The 18,622-nt window shown below is 36.3% G+C and overlaps 1 protein-coding gene across 7 annotated transcripts in view; it reads left to right on the forward strand.

Moving 5' to 3' along the window:
* HELZ (helicase with zinc finger) overlaps positions 1–18,622 on the forward strand; it is a 249,829-nt gene that overhangs the window by 32,604 nt on the left and 198,603 nt on the right. For 4 of the 7 annotated variants that reach the window (XM_072645466.1, XM_072645464.1, XM_072645471.1 and 1 more), the window contains 2 exons: positions 4,906–4,987; positions 5,869–6,034. The exons of 2 other annotated variants lie outside the window; for them this stretch is intronic. The gene's annotated coding sequence lies outside the window, so the exon portion shown is untranslated. The remainder of the gene's footprint in view (positions 1–4,905; positions 4,988–5,868; positions 6,035–18,622) is intronic. One more of the 7 variants, XM_072645465.1, reaches the window with a different exon arrangement.

The raw sequence follows: 18,622 nt of genomic DNA on the forward strand, positions 1-18,622 counted from the left end.
CTGCCTCTTGCCTCTGCATTCTCTTTTGCTTGGAATGCACTGCCCTCTCTTCCTGTGAGAATTTTTTCCCTTCCTTTAAGATGAAGCTCAAATATTACCTCCCCCATGAATCTTGTGATTCCCCTTTCCCCTATTTCCCCCAAGCTGGAAGTTTCTCCCTCAAATTTTCTTAGAGAATTTTGTCTAAATCACTTTTTTGTACCTATCATGTTTAATCTTATATTAATATAAATGCCATTCTCCTTAGAAAGTAAGCTCTTTGAGGTTCTGCAGATACTTTGTTGTAGTCCCATATGTATATCCTCAGCACCTAGCACAGTACTCTTTTAGTAAATGCTTAATTTTTGCGTTTTGTTGCTAAGTGCCTGGTTCCTATTAAATGTTGAATAAATGCTTTTATTCATTAGGATGAGCTAGTGGTTTATGCCAGATTCATTCTTATAATTGAAGACATTATAATATAATCAAGAGTCACTTAAGCTCTTTGACATTTGCTTTCAAATAGATAGGATTTGTTTATATTTGTAAAGGTTACTATTTCTCCCAACATAACCTCAGAGTGGGTAAGTACTATAATTATTAAAATTCTTTAGTTAATAGGGATAGAGTTGGAAGACATACAGAGAAACAAAAATAACTTGGTGTTGAGCACTGAAGATTCTAATAATTTCTTTTGGCTCAAGCTATTTCTAAAAAATTCTATCTCAAAGGTTTTGGACTTGTTGAAGATGAAGGAAGTATAAGTTTGTTAGTGTAGTGATTAATTTCTGTTATAAGAAGGAAGTTATTTTCTCAAGATTCTGGCTTTCTGATAGATAAGCATACATAAAAGAAGAGAGGCAGTTTGACATATAATAAAGAACTGACTTTAGAGTCTGACAGACCTAGTTTGATTATCAAGTTTGATAATAATGTTGCCTGTGTGACCCTGTGCCCCTAGAAAACTGAGGCTATGAAGTTGCTGAGTTGCATAAGTACAGGGTTTCTTCAACAGTGAAATTACAGGCCTGGTCCTACCCTCCTTTCAAAAACCTCTCCCCCCCCCCCCAAAAAAAACCCCCAAACCCCAAACATGAAAAAGACTTATCAACTCCATATTAAAAAATATTCAATTTGGTTTGCCACCACTTGGCTACCATAACTTTTTAAAGTATGCCTTTTGGTTTGTTAAAAATGGAAAATATGGGTACTGAATATCTGGGAATTAATCTCTTTTAATACTAAAGGTGCTTATTTTAATCAGTACTATACATGAGCCCATGTTATAGAATAGTAAGCCCAAATCTAATTTTATAATGAAATTGCCATTTCATGCCTTTATATCGAGCATTTAATGGCATGTATAACTTACTTTCTTCTTCCTTCCTGCTGTTTGCCTCCCAATTTGGCTGTTGGTGCAAGCATTTTTGCCCAGGTGATCCTGCTTAAAGTCTTTGTACTATGATACTGTTTATTTCATTTTTTCCTTCCTTATATTTATTTTTGGTGCTCGACCAACTATCTAGCTGAGAAGAAATTCTTCAAAAGCATCCCAAATGTTTTGCCAAGAAAAGGTGATTTACCCTAAGCAAGTGGCCTTAACAGTTATCTTGTTTATGGCCATTCCTCCTTAACTTTATTCCCTGCCTCTTTTCAGGAATGGAAACTGAGCTTTACTTTCTCTTTCCACTTAGAAACAGAATTCCCTATTTCTCTAAACCAGGCCTGTGCAACAAGCGGCCTGCCAAAGGATTTTGGGCAGCCTGGGAAAAATATAGAGGATGTCAAAGAAAGTGTGCCCTGCTTAATCTGCCTTCCACTAGTCACTATTGTGCCCATCATGTACCTTGGAGAGTGGGTTCCCACTGCTTACTCTCTCCTGTTTGTCACATGACTCTCTGCAGTCAACCATTGTTAGTCTGTCTCTCATCTTAGAGGAGCTAGAGTCATGTGGTTGTTACTGGTGTTGAAGAGGGACAAAGTGAGTGTAGCCATATGCCAATGCAGTTGACTCTTGCTATGTGATGAATAATATGCGATGAATGGTAACAATGCTAGGGCTTCTTCCCCTCCCTCACTGCGGCTGCCCTTCATTTTACATGAATGTTTGGTGCTCTTTCCAGGGTCAGACACTGAGTTTGGTATTTCTTTGTATGTGAGCAGTTGCTATGGAAATTTTTTGGTTCTAACATTAAAGTTTTTGGGGTGACTTCGTAAAATGGGTGATAAAAAGAAACAGAAGGTCGAATCAGAATATAGAATGTTTAATCTGGAGTGGGCAAATACTCTTTTACTTACACAGGAGACAAAATATTTGCCTTGTTTGCTGAGAAATAATAGCCTTTCTGAAGGAATACGATCTTTGTCACCATTTAAATCAAAATGTCCTGGCTTAAGCAAATTGGACACCAATGAAAAACAAATTAAAGTGTCCAAATTGCTGAAAGATCTCAGTGGGGAGCAATGGTTTTTCAAGACAGTAAACTCAGAAAATGAGGTGCCTACTAAGGTTAGTTTTCAGATTTCTAAAGAAATTGATTTCAAACATGATTCCAGAGTATGATAAACTAATTGCTCATAAGAAGTATAATACATCCCATTAACTAAATGTAAACAGTAAGAAAACCTGAAAAATGTATTAAAACTTTTACTGCTTAGCAAAGTAATTTTTTTTGTTTTTTTTTATTTTTCATTTTTAACAGAGTTTATAACATATAAAACAATTCAGACTTTTGATCAGGTGATACTTCTTTTTAAAGCATTTACAATATGAACCACAAAAGAATTTTTTTTTAAACATTAACCAACTGAGACACAAATAATATTTATGTTGCTCACTTCACAAACTCTTGACCTCTTGACCTTGTCTCCACAGTATACTAAGAATTAAAGGACCCTAACTTACTGTTGTTGGTCTAAAGTCCTAAGCCTAATAGCTTAATTTTAGACTTAACCTTGGATGTTCCCCTACCAAAAATCTGTAATTTAATAGATCTGGTATTAAGCTTGCAAACCTTGTGACTACAGGAAATTGCCCCCAAGAGTAGGGACACTGCAAGGATACAATATCTCCCCATCTTCATGTCAGTTCCAGGCAGGATTAGATTGTCCACTTGCATTCAGTCAGGCTTAAAGTCTGCCAGGTGTGAGTGGGGAGACTGAGTCAGGAGAATCCTACCTCAGCCCAGGCTGAACAGCCACTCTTCCACCCTTCCCATGAGATCACCTTTTGCAGTTCGTACCAGCACCTCACCAACTTACTGGCATCATGGATGCAAAGTAATTTTTTTTTAACATTAATGTGATTTCATGATAAATATCTTAAGTAATAAGTGTAATTAACTGATACTAATTGAAATTACCCTTTTTAAAAAATATAGTTTATTTGCAAAATAATCGTTAATTATATCTTTACTTGGAAAATAAGTCTCTAAAAACCTATCTGTGGCCTGAAAAAGTTTAGCCTATTTTAATTTTGGCCCCCACCTACTGCCAAGTTGTGAAGATCTGCTCCAAACCATCTTTTTATATCATATTAATTTGGAGACATTGCTTTTTAAAAGAAAGGTGATTTGAAGTGGTCATATGTATAAGTTATATTGCAGGGTCAGAATGGTATCTTAAAATTAATTTCAATGAAAACATGTTAATATTTTCATGTTTTAGAAAAGTAGAACCAACTATAATGTGTCTGAACTTAGGTTCACATGTAAGACTAATTAAATAAGACTGACTTATTTGCATATCTTTTTTAGACTTTTTTGTGATAATTAGGAATGTAGTTTCTAAATATGTACCCTTTATAACCCAGAACTGTAGGAAATGAGTCTTTACATGAGTCTTGATTTTTAGTGTTTGTGCTGTAATAATCACTGTGCATAATATCTTTCTGCTTCTGTTTCCTATCATTTTATGAAAGTTTTCCCAGCTATAGATATCAGTTCCTCATATTTATTATTTCTTATGGTACAGTGATAGTCTATTGCATTCATATATCATGGTTTTTACACCTGTGTCCCTGAGCATTAATTTTGTTTCAGTTTGTTTGCTACTACAAAAAAGACAATATTGTACTATGGTTGAAACATTTCTTTCAATATCTTAGATATCAGACCTTTCTCAGAGAAATTTACTGCAAAAATTTTTGCCTGGTTAAGCACCTTGATTTTTGTTTTGTTTTCTTGTTCAGTTTTTCAGTTGTGTCTTATGACCCCATTTAGAATTTTCTTGGCAAAGATGCTGGAGTGGTTTGCCATTTCCTTCTACAGTTCATTTTACAGATGAGGAAATTGAGGCAAATAGGGTTAAGAGATTTGCCTAGGGTCACACAGCTAGTAAGTGTCTGAGGCTGGATTTGAACTCAAGTTTTTCTGACTTGAGACCCAGCATCCTATTCATTGTGCCATCTAGTACCTTAACTATTTCCTTAGAAAGAAGAAAGTGATGAGAAAAATGAATATGACCAGTATCAGTGGTTTGAAGTGCTCTGTTTTAGTTTTATTGCCCTTCCTCTTTCCCTTTCACCTGGGCCCTTATCACTAGTGTTCCTCCCACTTTTAATTCCTCCTTCAGGATCCACTCTCCATAGTTGAAGTTTGTTTTGTTCACAACTATTCTCTCCTGGGTATTATCCTTACTCTTAATGCCCTTCTTCCAATACCCTTCTCTTTCTCTGTTGAATTTGATATATTTCTTTCTCAAATTCTGTGTGTGTGTGTGTGTGTGTGTGTGTGTGTGCATGTGTGTGTGTGTGTAAATCTGTTTCTGGGCAACAAAAATGTGAAAACTCCTCTGTCCAAGGTGGTTCCTGGGGCAGAGGCCAAGGTTCTTTTGGGAAAGGGATTAGGAGGATAAGGATGATGGCCAAAGTTCAGGCAACATGACTTTTATGTAATTTTTTTTAATCTCTTGCTTCATTTTTTTCAGGTGTTCATCTATTCCTTGTGAAAAAGCCATTCTTATCCTGTGGGTCTCTGCTTGTAGTTGTTGTGGGGAGAACCAATTCTAGGTTGGATATTTGTATACCTCTGAATCTATAATGATCTTTATAATAATTGATATTTTCTTCTGAATACTTATTATCTTTTGCTTTTATAATTCATGAACTGGGTCTATCCAAGATTTGATGTCATACCTAGTGAATCTCATGATATACTAGTGTTCCCTGGCACATTCTTTGAGAACCATTGACCTGAACTCTGCTCTATGTAATTTCACTTTCTAAATTTTATGCTTTTTAACCAAGAGTCAGTTTGGTTTAGCACTTTAACATAGTGCCTGGAACATAGTAGTTGCTTAATAAATGTTTATTGACTTGATAGAAAGCTGGCCTTGGAACCAGGCTAGTCTTAGTACAGATTTTGCCATTAACACATATTGGCTTTGTCATCCTGGGCAAGTTGCTTAACTTCTTAGTACTAAGTCATCTAAGTATCTAAGTAACTAAGATTCTTAGGAAGAAAGTGCCAACTTGCTTTGGTAGAGTTATTTTCTCATTTAGAAGCTCTTAGGCAATAAAGTCCTTACCCTGTTCCTTATTAGCATATCATTGTTAATTGCTATTGTACTACTGTTCCCCACCTCCTGAACACACTCCTTTAATTTCCAGGAATAAGTATATTATCCTAGTTGTTCTACATTTCCCTCCTTGTTTCAAAAACTACTAGCCTAACTTTCTAAGCAAGTACAGTTCATACCAGTGATACAACTGGAAGGACAAAGAGACAAGGAAAGGGAGCCTTTAATGACAAAAAGAGGGCAGGACTAGGAAAAACTGAAGTGTTACTCCAGCTGAAATCTGTAACTTTACTAATTCTTCCTTCTCCTAAATGAGATAAAACTCCTTAACCCTTTGCTGCTGTCACTCAACCTTATGTCTATTATTTCCAGACAAAGGACTTTAATGCTTCACGTAGAGAGTCTTTTCTGCCTCTGGAGCTGTGTGGATCAAGTTCAGCCCAGCCGTGGCCAGGAATGCCTAGGGACCTAGCCAGTTTTCACAGCTGCTTGGAGGGCTAATATGACACCTGACCATCTGACATGTGGAATGAGTGAGGTAGATATTGTTAATGTATATATTTAATATTAATAAAGAATTATTTTTTGTTATGTATTTAAATGCAAATAGAAACTCCAATATTTTCTTCCCACACTCCATGGATCTTTTTGCATATCCCCTTGTGTGTCCCTCACTTTGGATACCACTAATTGGTTTATATCATAGACTTCTCTCCCACATCCACAAAGGGGTAGGTTGGAGATATCTTCTCATATCTCTCATTTCAGTCCCATTTGATCTTTATGATTATGTTACATTTACTTTTGATTATTTGCTGTGTTAGTCTTTCTATTTAAATTGTTGTGGTTGCTGTGTTTATTGTTTTCTTAGTTCTATTTGCTTTACTCTTCATTACTTCATATGGATATTTCCATGCTTTTGTATTCATTACACAGATCTTTTCTTACAGCACAGTATTATTCCATTACTACCTTTGTAGGCTGAATTTGTTGAGCTGTTATGTAATTGATGGATATCTATTTTTATTTCCAACTTTTAGCTATCACAAAAATATTCTTATAGATATTTTGGAGTACATTGGGGACTTTTCTTACAATGGCTTCCTTGGGGTATAAACGCAATAATGAAGTTTCTGGTTCAAAAGTTATGGACATTTTAGTCAGTTTATTTGTGTAATTCGAAATGACTTTCCAAAAGGATTGTACCATTTCATAGTTCCAGCAATATGTTAGTATGTCTGTCTGTCCACAGCCTCTCCAGCATTGACTTTTGTCTTTTTTTGGGGTAATTTTTGCCGGTTTGTAGTGTGTGAGGGAAAACTTCAGGGTTGTTTTTATATTTTCTCATTATCGACTTGGAGCTTTTTTTTTCATGTGGTTGTGAAATACTTTTCAGTTCTTTTGAGAACTATTAATATCTTTTGATCATTTATCTATTGGAATCATTATTAGTTTTATATATAATTGTTTACTTGTCTTAGACATCCATCTTTTATCAGAGAAATTTGGTACAAAGGTTTTTTCCCCATTTAACCACTTCCCTTCTTATTCTAGATTCATTAATGTTGTCTGTACAAAAGCTTTTCAGTTGCAAGTTCCTTCTTCAGTTGTAAACACATTATATTCCTTCACTTATTTTACTTTAATCTTTTTTTAAGTTGGTCTTATTCTCACTGGCTCTCTTCCCTTCACCCTTGATCCCCTCTTCTCATTCTATATTCACCCTTCTTCTTCTCCCCTTCTGCTAGTCTTGTTGCTAAGTTTTTAAATTTCATTTTTTTGCATCCCTTTCCAAAAAATGTTTCTCACTTTCTTCATTATCTAATCTTTCTTTTTACTTTAGCTACTCATTGTCAGATTCATGACTCCTATAATTATCTGGTTTCTCTCATTTCTCTGTATTCTTCATGCTCTCAGAGCTTCCAAGATATCCATTCTAGGTTCTCCCCTCTGGTGTTTTCTGCCATTGACTTGTAGGGTTCGCTCCATGGATTCCCCTTTCCTTTATGCCTCATTTACAGAACAATGACAGTGATTATTATTATTAATAGCAGCTAACATTTTTTTATAGGGCTTACTATGTGCCAGGTACTATGTGAATTGTTATACAGTTATCTCATTTGATCCTCAAACAACGTTGAGAGTTTTACAGATGAGGAAACTGAGGCAAATAGAGGTTAAGTGACTTGCTCAGGGTCACACAGAGCATTAACTTCTGAGGCCAGATTTGAACCTGGGTTTTCCAGGCTTGGTTCTTTCTACTGCAATACCTCACACCACCCCATGGTAGGACCCTAGCATGTCCTTGATTATGCAGCTTACATTAGTAAGATTTATACCTTCTCCTGCTGATCTTTTTTCTCTACATTTGTCTGAAAATTTTCTTCCCATGCCTATGTTCTCCCACTCCTCCAGGTTCTCGTTGCCTCCAGAGGTTCCAACTCTGACACAAGACTTTTCAAGTACTAAATCTCACTAACCTCATCTTCCTTTGCTGCCCAACTCTTTTCATTCATAGTAACATTTATCATTGGAACCTCCCTCCCACTTCCAAAGTAAGGACTCCTTCCTTTCCCCTTTCTTTTCAATCTTTCCCCTCTCCTCCTTACCCTGTCCTTTGTAAGGCTCTTTCTTTTCTGAGACCGCAGAGACTTTGTCCTCACTGTTGGCCCTTCATTTTACCCTAGTGCATCATTCATTCTATCCCCCTACTTCCCCCCTTCCCCCTTTATGTACCCTTCAGTTTTGTAATGTAGTTCCACAAAAGAAGCATTCACCTGGTGTTGCCAGGTTCTTATTGTTATCTCTGCCAGATTCCTGCCTTTACCCCTGTCTCTTTGTGTAAATGAACTCTCTTACTGGTCTCTCTGTTATCAGAGTCTCCTGTTGCTATCCTTTCCCACTGAATTTATTTACTCTTCATGTTTTTATTTTTGTGCTCTTTAGTTCTAATTTTCTTTCTAAAAATTTTTCATGTTCTTCTTTATTATTGAATGACTATCTTTTGTCCTGTCTAGTTAAACTCCAATTTGCAAGATAGGCTGTCATGTGCTACATCTTGAGCTCCATTGCTCTTTGGAACAAATTATTCCATTTCTTCTTTCTTTTTATAGTGAATGTAAAATAGTCTTGTGTTATTTGAATGTCCTTTCCTTTTTATTTGAAAGTCTTTCTCCTGATGGCTTGTAGAACTTGTTATTTCTGAAAGGGATTATTAAATTTAACCACTATGTGTGTTGGAGTTTGCAACCTTGGGATTTTTTTTCTGGAGGTGATCTGTCACTTCAATTGGAATTTCACTCTCTGTGTTTAGAAGTTCTAGGAAGTCCTCTTTTTATTTCTTTTATTATGATATTATTAAGGTTATAATCCCTGTAGTTATAATTTATTATAGTTTTCTGCTTGCGCAGTATAGTGCATTTTCAGCAATTTCTTTATTTTTATTTTTATTTATTTTTTTTAATGTTCTATAATCACTACCATAATGCTTAGATTTTTGCCCCCCCACACCTATTGCCCACCACTCCACTCCCTCCCCAAGACAGCATACAGTTCTGTATAGGATCTACATATACTTTCCTATTGAATACATTTTCACTATAGTCATGCTATGTAGACAAACTAAAATAAATGGAAGAAATCATATAACAAATCAAAATATAATACACACACACACACACACACAAACATCTGCTACATTCTGCAAATGAATTCCATAGTTCTTTCCTCTGAGTGTAGAAGGCATTTTGCCTTAGAAAACCATTAAGAATTTTTTTTTTTAAGTTCTTGCAAGTTCCAAGTCTACCAGAAAAAACTCTCACACACTGTGGTTGTTGCTGTGCACAAAGTTCTCCTGGTTCTGCTCTTTTTACTCAGCAGATCATATAAGTCCTTCCAGGCCTTCCTGAAGTCTTCTTGTTCATCATTTCTTATGGCGCAATAGTACTCCATTACATTCATACACCATAATTTATTCAGCCATTCCCCAATTGATGGACATCCCCTTGATTTCCAGTTTTTGGCAGCTACAAAGAATGTTCCTATAAATATTTTTGTACATGTGGCACCCATTCCCATTTTTATGATGTCTTGGGGATACAGTCCTAGTAGCGATATTGCTGGGTCAAAGGGTATGCACATTTTTGTAGCCCTTTGGGCATAGTTCCAAATTGCTCTCCAGAATGGTTGGATGAGCTCACAGCTCCACCAACAATGAATTAGTGTTCCAATTCTCCCACATCCTCTCCAACATTTATCATTTTCCTGTTCTGTCATGTTTGCCAATCTTATAGGTCTGATGTGGTACCTCAGAGTTGTTTTGATTTGCATTTCTCTAATCAAAAGTGAGTTAGAGCATTTTTTCATATGATTATAGATATCTTTAATTTCTTCCTCTATTTTGAGCAATTTCTAACAAAAGATTACAGTTTTTGGTGTTCATGGGAACCTAACCCCTGTTTCCTAAATATTCAATGTATCATCGTTTGTGTTTTTGACTTTAAAGTTCACAGTGTGAACTTACTCCTGGGAATTGCTATGAAAACAAAAGAACAAAAACTACTCCTTGATAGATAAATGAGCAAAGAGTATGAACAGCAAGTTTTTAAAAGAATAAATGCAAGCCATCCACAACCCTGTGAAAGAATGCTCTAAATTATTTTTATTTTTTAAAAATTTATTTGTTTTTGGTTTTGTACAATCACTTCCATAAGTCTTAGATTTTCTCTCCCTCCCTCCCCCCTCTAAGTTATTTTTAAAAATTTATTTTTTGTTATGAGCTTGATCACAAGTAAACAAAATCATTACAGTTTGCAAAGAAAAAAGATTTATGTAAAGCCTTTTATTTATTTGTGTTTTATTATCCTATGATCTTCCATTGACTTATTCTTCCCAACTTCATAAATCAAGAACAGGGCTTCTATGAGGTCCATGAACCTATTAAAAAAAAATATTTTGATAATGATATTTCAATATAATTGGGTCAATTTGTTTTTCTCTGTATTTCATTGTGTGCACTGAAAACATTACACAGAAAGGGAGTGTATACACTTTCTCAAAACCTTACAGCACCTGACAAGGGATTTAAACCTACATCCTCTGACTCCCTCAGTCATATTTTTTGATGTCTTTAAACCCTTTTTTTCCTAGTTAGAATGCATTTATTCCCCCAACTCCCTTCACCATCATAGTATGAAAAGCAATATCACACTCATAACAAATATGCATAGTCTAGCAAAACAAATTTCTGCATTTGTGAAACCTGAAATGCATATCCCATTTAACATCTTGAGTCCATCACATCTCTATCAGGTAGAACCATAATCCTCTGGAATTATAGTTGGTCGTTGCATTGGCCAGACTTAGTAAGATTTTCAAAGTTATTTTTCTTCATGTTGTTATTGTATAAATTGCCCTGATTTTGCTCACTTCTATCTGTATCATTTAATACAGTTCTTCCTAGGTTTCTCTGAAATTGTCCCTTTCTTATGGTGTAATAATATTCCATTGCATTCATAATGCCGTTATTCATTCAACCATTCCCAAACTGATGGCATCCCCTTACTTTATACTTTACAAGAAGAGTTGCTATAAGTATTTTTGTTCATCTGAGTCCTTTTCTTCATTATTTTATTTCTTTAAGATATTAACACTGTAATAGTTTAACTGGATCAAAGGATATGCACATCTATATCAAAAAATGCTCCAAATTATTAGAGAAGTAAAAATTAAAACAACTCTGAGGTTCCAACTCACACTCTTATCAAATTAGAAAAATGGACAAAAAAGGAAAATGACAATTTTTGCAGGAGCTGCTGAATAATAGGCCCATTAATTCACTATTGATTGAGTTGTGAATTGGTCCAACCGTTCTTGAAACATTTTTTCATCTGGCTGTTGATAACCTGCATTTCTTTCTTAGAAAATTGCTTGTTCCAGTAGCAAAAATAGACTTGACTAAGAGAGATATACAGAGAAATTATATATTCCTGAAAGGTACCTATAGACAGTGAATTAACATTAATGCAAAAATATTCAGTGGATGGTGTAGCATCTGAATACTTAAAAGTTAAATGAATTACAGGGAGAAATAATCAGTCAAACTTTTAATGTGGGATATATCATGTACCCCTTTTAGACACAGAGAAATCTAACCCAAAAATAAACAATAAAGAAGTTAAGAGCCTGCATGCAGTATTAGAAAAGTTAGCTATGATAGACCCCCTGGCAGTTATGGATTGGTAATAGAAAGGAATATGTATTTTTCATCAATGAATGGCATCTTTACAACAATTGACGATGTATCAGGGTATAAAAACCTCATAAACTTGAAGACAGAAAAGTAGAATTATTGATTCTGTAATATATTTTCCAGATCACAGTAGGAATTATTTGGAGATTAGATAACAGTTTTAAAGACTGGGAAAAAGTCACATATATATAAAAATATTTGTAGCAGGATATTTTACAGTAACAATGACCTTGAAGCAAAATGGGTGCCCTGAACAATAGTAATAGTAGGTTGAACAGGTTAAAATTGCGTTAAGACTTTTAGAACTCTGTTTAGTACCTTGCACAGAGCACATGCTTACAAAATGCTTATTTTGTTGGATGGAATTGAATTGGATCCATAATCACTTGAGAGTTTGGCTTAACTAGCCATCAAAGTACCCAAGTGAGCAACGAATGCTTTTTGTCCAGACTTTGCCACATAGCCACATGGATAGCCCTTAGATCACATCCATTAGTACATATATTTCATACAGACACTGCAAAAGCTCAGTGAGCTGATTGCAGAATTCAGCAGGAGTTGATTGGGCCATATCACCTTTGGAAAAATGTTCAGTTTAAGCATTAAGTCAACAATCTCTTTGCCTGAAACAGGTTCCACTGAAAAAACAAACAAATCAAAAATCATTATTCTTCCAGAGACAATAAAAAACCTAATTAACAAACATTTTTTTTCACATGCTATATCCCAGGCACTCTGCTAACCCTGAGGAATACAAAGAAGGACAAAAGACAGTTTCTGCTTTCAAGAAGCTTACAATCTAATGGCATTGTATAGATACAGAGTCAGGCAAAAATTGGGTTGAGGTCCTGTCTCTGACATATTCTATGTGAACCTGGGTATACCCTCAGTGTAACATGGGATTTTCTAAGACTAGAAATTGTAGAAGAGCAGCTGATCTGCTTTGGTGGAGGGAATTTTTTCACCAAGATCTTCCTCCACAATTAAAATCACAGGTCTAAAAAAGAAAACAAATTATGGTGCTATATAATTTCAAGGCCTGGAATATCTTAATGAAGGTTGAGGATCAACCCAAAGAGCAATTAAGGGGCATGTGGTGGATGGGAGCATGATGCAACATATTTCACGAGGACCTCCTTTTGTGTTTTTACTTGAGAACATTGATGAGAGTAGCCCTGGCCAAGAAGGAATGGATAGGTTGTGATCTGTGTTGTTTGAGGGGGAAATCTACCCATATTGATGCAATAACATATTCATTGATAACATATCCATATAGACAAGGTCTATGGAAATAATGAGACTGAATTTTAAAAATAAACACAAAAAATAGACCTTTAATTAATGTTGTTTTTCTAAATAGATATCTTAGAATATTACCTACTGGTTTTTACTTACATATAGTTAGTTAGATTTCTCAGGGAGACATCTAGACTTTGACCATAGTTTAATTTTTGTAACTATAACATTCTTCTGATAATATTTGAAAATAGTGCTGGTCCATAACTTGACATTTGAAAGATGAAGAAATGGTGTAATAGTGTCTTAATAGCTGTGTTCTGAGAGAGATATATTTTTCAGGCACCCAATCCTTTGCACATAATACGGTAAGTAAAGCCTGAATTGACAGTAGTCTTGATCATTCAGTCAGTAAGCATTTATTGAACACCTACTTTGTGTCTAGCAAGATCCTGGAGACTATAGGAAATACAAAAATGGAAGATGGTGTGTTCCTCTCCTATTACCCACATGGCTAGGGTCTAGCCTTGGCCTTGGCTGGACAGGTCATAGTATCGATGGAATCCTCACTTTCTCTGCCTGATAGGCAAGTTTCTCCCTCCCTTCCTTCCTTCCTTCCTTCCTTCCTTCCTTCCTTCCTTCCTTCCTCTCTTCCTTCCTTCCTTCCTTCCTTCCTTCCTTCCTTCCTTCCTTCCTTCCTTCCTTCCTCCTTTTCTTCCTTTCTCCTTTAAAAAAACTATGCTTTACTATTTTAATTCATTTAAAATTATTTTGAGTTCTTTATAATTAGTCTTTAATGTAAGGAACTCAAAAAATTTTTAAATGAGTGTTAAAGTTTCAATTTCTCTTCTACCAGCCCCTCCCCCACCTTTTCAGAAGGCATGCAATATCCATTATACTGTACTGGGCAAGTATCCAGACACATAGAGCACATTGCCCTTACCAGGAGCCTGGCACAAGAGGCCAGAGGCAGAAGGTGATATCTCAAATAAAAGTAGGGTAAAAACCAGAGATTATCAGGAAGATCTAAGAGTGGGAGTGACAAGAAGCAGTCTGAGTTACAAGCTACAAGTGTGGTGTGAGAAGACAAGGATCCAGTTAAACAAGTGGCATAAATATAATCTTGGGGCATTTAAATACCCTGTTCTCTCAATTTCATACTGTGATTAGAGAACACCATATGCTCTCACTGTCCTCATTGACCTCCATGGAAACTAGAAGCAGCGGACATTCTCAGACCATTCTTGGCTGTAGTACTTTGCTGTGGTTTTTTTTTTTTGTCCTTAATGGAATTTATGGAGCAGAGAACACTGTCTTTGGATAGCTATGATTGTGGAACAATTAGAGAATAATACAAGGCTATATATAATCATACTAGATTGTGTGGTATATATTATAGGAATTCAGAGAAGTGAAACTTCAGGTAGGGTTAGTCAAAAAAGTCTTTGTGGAGGAGAAAGAAGAGTAGTTAGTATTTAAATTAGTGAAGAGCAAGAGAGGAGAAATAATTTAATTTTGGGAGGAATAGTTCGAACTAAAGACACTGAGAAAAGTATGAGCATAATACATCTTGGGCATGTTAAGAAGATTAGCCAAATTGGAGCAAGTCTTCATTGTTTGATAATACTGAGAAATTAGTGGATAGTTAAGTTGGATTCAGTTGATGGAGGACTTGAATATAATACAGAAGAGGCCTTTATTTGATAATATGGGGATATTTTGTAGGATTTTAGAGTTGGAAGAGAACTTAAGAGTTTATCTAGTCAAACTCCCCCAGCATGAAACAGACCTGGAGAGGATAAATGATTTTTGGAAGGCTACATAGTTGGCGGCCAGCCCAGCACTAGAACTTAACTTTTTAAAGACTATTTAAGAATATTTTTCTTTACTGTACACTACTATCCATTTAAGAAGCTATTGTATATTCTTAAAATAGGGAATAACTTCTTATGAAAGCATACTTCTTCAGTGGTATGTAGAAAGTGGGGAGAGAGTGGAGATAAGAAAATTACTAAATGGTTATTCTTTATTCTTGAAGAGGACCAAAATGACATTTCTATATTGGAGTCAACTGGCAGATCAGACCAATATGATCTCAAAAGGTTCTACCAGTGGTCAGGCATAAATAGTCCATATGAATGCCTAGAGTGGAGATGTCTCTAAATGTGTACATCTCACATTTCTTTTGAGCTACTGAAATTCTCCTTTGCTCAGAGCACAGTGCTTTCTTTGATGTTGTCACATCACGCTGTGTGGTCCTTTGCCAGTGTCTCCCCTGACATGCAATCAATTCCAACGTTTTGTCCTTTAAGACACAAAAGGAATTGATAGGATTTGATTTAGTGAAAAGTCAGAGATCCTCACTATAGTAATTAGGATGAGGGCTCTTTCTGAGTAATTTTAGTGAGGAGACTCGATCTGTGTCTTCTAATCATTTAATTACTTACATATGGTGCCAAATGTCTCTCCAAATGTTATATGGTAACCTAGTAGCCATACTAGAGAGAGGAAAGGAAGATGTCCATGCACAAGACTTATATTAAATAGCTCTTGGCACAGTGGATAGAACACTGGACCTGGAGTCAGGAAGACCTGCCTGAGTTCAAATTTGGCCTCAGACATTTACTAGCTGTGTGACTCTGGACAAATTACTTAACCTCTGTTTACTTCAATTTCCTCACCTGTAAAATGGAGATAATACTTATGCCTAACTTTCAGAGTTACAGTGAAAATCAAATGAGATAATATATGCAAAAAGCACTTTGTGTCATGCATATAGTAGATGGTATATAAATGCTTATTTCCTTCTCTTCTCTCCCATTTTCTTATATGTGCAAATCTTTATTAGATGATCTTTATATCAGCTTGAGAAAGGGGTGATGGTGGAATGCTGTGGTCTTCCAAGTCTGTGTCTAGATTTATGTTAGGATGGCATGGCAGATCCTTCAATGACTCCCTAGCTTTTCCTTTTGAATAGGCAAAGACCTGTCTCTGACATATGTTAAGATTTTCCAAGGGGAAAAAGTCCTTACTTATGATAACTGTGTAAATATATGTATATGCATATATATTTTTTCCAGCCACTTATAGTTAGAAAATTCTAAAAAGCAAAGATCTCTTTGTACATATAATAGGGGCATTATCATCTTGATACAGATGATTCCTATGTCTGTATATCCAGCTTAGTCTCTCTCCTGAGCTCTTGTCTGATCATCATCTTTCTATTGGACATTTCATCCTGGATGTCTTATAGGCATCTAAAACTCAACATGTCTAAAACAGCTGATTATCTTTCCCCATCAAATCTCTCCAACTTTCCTATCTCTGGTGAGGATACTACTCTCCTTTAGTTGCTCAGGTTTGCAGCCTTGGACTCAACTTGGACTCAACTCCTCCTCACTCACTTCACATTCAGTTGTTGCATCTTTTTATTTCTTTTGTTACAACATCTCTTCATGCATCTCATTCTTCCCTTTCGTAGCCACCACCTGAAGTCACACCATATGATCTGTATTTTTGGACTGTTGCTGGTGCCTTCGGATGCTGGATTCTCTTCCCACTCTAGTTCATCTTCCATACGGCTGACAAAGTGGTTTTCTTGGCTCCCTATAATTTTTAGGTTCAAATACAACCTTGTTTTGGCATATAAAACTTTTCACCACCATGTCCCTTTCTACGCATTACTTTTCCAGGTACTCTGTAGTCCAGCCATTTTGGTCTTTCATCATCTGACCTTTATTAATGTTTTGGATCATTGTCTTGATCAAAGTAGCTAAGTCTTTCACAGTTGATCATCTTTACAATATTACTTACTGTGTACAATGTTCTTCTAGTTCTGTTCCCTGGTTCTGCTCTCATCATCCCTTTAAAAGGCAATGAAATAATCCTTTACACTTGACAGGTCCATGCGAGCCAGGCTGGAACATTTGATATAACTGTGCAAGTGGTTGAAATCTCCCCAATGCAATAAACTCTAGTAGCTTTCTATCGTCTCCAAGAGCAAATATAAAATGTTCTCATTTAGAGTTCAGAGCCCTTTGTAACTTGACCCCTAGTTTTCTTATACCTTATACCTCTTCTTCCTCCAACCTTCCAGCGTGCTCTGTATTCAGTAACAATCAATCAATACATATTTATTAAGTACCTTCTATGTGCCAGACACTGTGCTAAAACCTGAGGATACAAAAAAAGAAGCAAAGGACAGTCCCTGCCCTTAAAGAGTTTACAATTTAATTGTAGAGACAGCAAGCAAATTTATGCAAACAAGATTTATACAGGATAAATAGGAAATAATTAATAGAGGGGAGGCATTAGAATTATAAGGAGTTTGGGGAGGCTTCCAGTAAAAGATGGGATTTTAGTTGGGACTTCATGGAAGTCAGGAAAGTTCTTAAGTGGAATTGAGGAATGAGAATGTTAAAGGCATGGAGTATATCCAGAGAAAATGCCTAGAGTCAAGCAATAGTGTTTTCTTGGTGGAACAGCTAGGAGGCCAGTGTGATTGGATCAAGTAGTGTGTGGAAGGGAGTAAGGTATAAGAAGACTGACTTTTGAAGGGCTTTGAATGTCAAACATTTTGCATTTGCTCCTGGGAGCAATAGGAAAACTTTGGAATTTATTGAGTAGGTGAGTGACATGGTCAGACTTGCACTTTAGGAAGATTGCTTTAGTGACCAAATGGAAGATGGATTGGAGGGGTTGAGAGACTAGAGGCAGGCAGTTGGACCAGCAGGCTATTGAGAATAATCCAAGAAGGTAATAAAATCCTCTGTTGCAGTAATGGCAATGTCAGAAGAGACAAAGGGGCTGTTTGAGAGGTGTTGTGAAGGGAAAATCAACAGGCTTTGGAAACAGCTTGGATATGGGGGAGGGAGAGAATAAGGAAGCCAGGATGACTTCTAGATTGTGAGCCTGAGGGACTTGGAGGATGTGTTGCCCTCTTGTTGTTGTCCTTTGTTCTTAAAGAGGACCAAAATGACATCACTATGCTAGAGTCAAGTTTCAGTGTGTCATACTGTGACTGATCAGACCAATATGAGCTTGGAATGCTCTACCACAGGTTGGGCACAAATAGTCTGCATGTACATTTGGAGGCGATACTCTAAATTTGTGCATCCTGCATTTCCTCTGAGCTGTTTCAATTCTACTTTGCTCATAGAGCACTTCACCTTCTCTGATGTCAGCACACCATGCTGAACGGTCCTGTGCCAGTGTCTCCCATGTCGCAGAATCAATTCTAAAGTTGTTAAGAGATACCTTGCGAGTGTTCTTGTATCGCTTCTTCTGACCACCATATGAATGCTTGTCCTGTGTGAGTTTTCAATAAAAATAGCCTTTTTGGCAAGCATATGTTTTGCATTGGAACAACACGGCCAATCCATCGGAGTTCTACTCTCTGAAGCAGAGTTTGAATGCTTGGCAGTTTAGTTGGAGTAAGGACCTCAGTGTCTGGTGCCTTATCCTGCCAGGTAATCTTCAGGATTTTCCTAAGACAATTCAAATGGAAGAAATTCAATCACCTGCCATGGTGCTGGTATACTGTACAGGTTTCACAGGCATACAACAGTGAGGTCAGCACAATGGTTCTGTAGACCTTCAGTTTGGTAGTTAGTCTAACACCTCTTCTCTCCTGTGTTTTCC

This window comes from Notamacropus eugenii, chromosome 2 (genome assembly GCF_028372415.1).
Source record: "Notamacropus eugenii isolate mMacEug1 chromosome 2, mMacEug1.pri_v2, whole genome shotgun sequence".
NCBI lineage: Eukaryota > Metazoa > Chordata > Mammalia > Diprotodontia > Macropodidae > Notamacropus > Notamacropus eugenii.